Source organism: Odontesthes bonariensis, chromosome 15, assembly GCF_027942865.1.
Source record: "Odontesthes bonariensis isolate fOdoBon6 chromosome 15, fOdoBon6.hap1, whole genome shotgun sequence".
Taxonomy (NCBI): Eukaryota; Metazoa; Chordata; class Actinopteri; order Atheriniformes; family Atherinopsidae; genus Odontesthes; species Odontesthes bonariensis.
Window position 1 is genome coordinate 31,955,671 of NC_134520.1, and position 2,715 is coordinate 31,958,385.

The window sequence follows — 2,715 nt, forward strand, 5'->3', positions numbered from 1 at the left end:
TAAATATCACATCTTATTTCAAGAAATCTTGACAAGCCGATTTTCACTAGTTCCATTGGCAGATTTTTTTGCTTATTTCAAGCAAAAACGTCTTGTATTTGTTGTTTTTTTACTTATTTTATGAGGGCCATTTTTTCCAGTGCACCTTTCATGCAGGGGGGGGTCAGGATTCAAACCCCAGTCACCCACATCAAAGGTGGCAATCTTCCAACTACGCTATCCAGTCACTTAAAGTGACAAGTGTAGGGTTTATTTCTGCATTAATGAAAGGGAAGTTTGAACATTTCAACACTCAATGCCATATTGAAAGCTGGCATCGCCTGAACAGGGACTGGAACCCTGGACCCTCAGATTAAAGGTCTGATGCTCTACTGACTGAGCTACCTAGGCTCTGTCAGCATGCATTTACAAACAGCATGCTGGCATCATGGGATCAGCTCAGTAAGAGCAACGTCCCTGCTTAAGAGCCGTGCGTTTTGCCATTCAGACTGTTCCTTAAGCACACAAGCAAAACCAGACATGGAACAGAGGAGCATCAGTCCCACCTTCGAGGAAGTAAAGGGGAAATGTTCCAACTGCATCTTGCTCTGAGGCTGTTTTGGTGCGGGTGGATTTGGTAAATTGCACGAATTGGACGGTATAATGAGGAATGTGAAGAACCTCAGAGTTCACCAGAATAACCTCAAACTGACGTCACTGCTTTTTGCGTAATGGTGAAATAATGCCATCATTTAGCTTTTTACCTCTACAAAATCAGACATATTCAGTGTGTGCTTAGAGAAGGGTTCTGAGCCAGAAAGAAACCAACAAATTTAGGGTTCCTATTCTACCAGAAGCTTGTTGACAGCTACCAAACGTATATGGCCGGGGTATGATTTGCGATGAGATATTACACTGTGTCTACCTAAACTTCAAGATGAAGCACTCAGAAAAAGACAGGTTCAAAGAAATCACTGAAATCCAAATTAAAGCCAATTATTACCACGAACATTTGGACTTTCCGTAAACCTCTGACTGTATCTACAAAGAGGGAAAGGGGGGCAGAGGAAACGGCAAAAATAAGAAAAGATCCTTTCAAAAATAACTGAGGAAAATGTGGAGGGCGGAGGGAAATGTGGGGTAGCACAGAGGTCAGTATTGGAGGGGTGTGTGTGTGTGTGTGTGTGTGTGTGTGTGTGTGTGTGTGTGTGCTCTGGGGGAAGGCAGATTGTTTATGGCGATCTTGTCACGTTTCGTCTCTCTGGGACAATCAGGAGATTAAGTGTTGAGGAGTGGCTGGGGAGCGGCTGCAGTCACATGCCATTACTCACTCTCTGCATCACAATTAGTGCAAATGGCGCATTACAGAGAAATTATCATCAATATGATATTAAGAGACGTTGGCTAAACCAATCAGGAAGAAAGTGCTTATCTGCTGGTAACCAAAGATGACTGTGAGGCGGCTGCACACAGGGGTGACACTGACATGGCCTCTGGGCCCCGAGATGAACTACAAAAGAGCTCGAAAAACAGCTCAGTCACAAAAACTTTTGCAGTATTGAGATGAAATCTAAAAAAAAAAATCAACAGAGTCCAACCAAAAGCCAATATTGAAACCATTTTTTTGGGTGGGTGGGTGGCTCTTGGGTAAGGACAATAAACTGTACAGTTGCCACTGAAATTATTACCTACACGGTTAATATTGAAAAAGACAGAAAAAAGTGACCAATCACCATATGACAAAGGGCAGGTTTTTTGCATAAAAAGGAGAGATTACTAAGAAAAATATCAGCTCTTTTGATGTACTATGAAATAACATAACAGCCGTTTTGGTGAATACATTCAACAGGTAGACTGAATATGACCTTAACTGAGGAAAAGTAAACAAAAAACAAACAATATGCCTCCCATAAACTGGACAACTTTGAAAAAATCAATACTTTATAACCCCAAGATGTGAGAAAGACCACCTTAAAACAGCTGGATTGAGCTTTATGACCACCAAACAACCACTGAAGTGAGCCACAACTCTCCTTGGATTCTTTTTGCTTTTATTCTGAATCTCATCCACCAACAGCTCATTGACACTGTAGCTAAAAGCAGGACAAACTGCTTTACAGTAAATGCATCTTACAGGAAAACTTGATGATTATTTGACCGTGTCTCCAGACTATTTTGGTACATCAGGGAAACCAGTACAGCGGAAATTCATATTGAGTTGAATAAGGCCATTTCTAAGTCAGTCAACTTTTCTCAGTGTGACCAGAAAAAGCTGATGTGTCATGTTTAGAAGAAATATTGCGTAAGAAAAGCTGTTCTGACAGGGAGTGCCCTGTATTAATTTTAGCTGTATGGAGCAAGGAGAGAAAAGAGGAACACATAACATTTCCATTGTGTGCAGCTTTCGAAACTTTTCAAATTGCAGTTCAGTGACATGTGCTCGACAGAAATGAATTATTAAAGAGCTTTGTCTCTCACCAAGATTGCCAACAACCCCACATGGACTGCTACGTTTTCAAATAAGGGATGAGAGCTCTAACATCCATCCATCCATCCATCCATCATCTTCCGCTGGTCCGGGGATCGGGTCGCGGGGGCAGCAGCTTGAGCAAAGAGACCCAGACGTCCCTGTCCCCGGCCACTTCCTCCAGCTCTTCCGGGGGGACCCCGAGGCGTTCCCAGGCCAGCCGAGAAACATAGTCTCTCCAACGTGTCCTGGGTCTTCCCCGGGGCCTC

General features: G+C 43.0%; 1 non-coding gene across 1 annotated transcript; it reads right to left on the reverse strand.

The window, feature by feature from the left end:
* Positions 1-317: 317 nt before the first annotated feature.
* On the reverse strand, positions 318-390 carry trnak-uuu (transfer RNA lysine (anticodon UUU)). Its single transcript has one exon. It is a non-coding gene; the product is annotated as a tRNA-Lys (tRNA).
* Between the last annotated feature and the right edge of the window lie 2,325 nt (positions 391-2,715).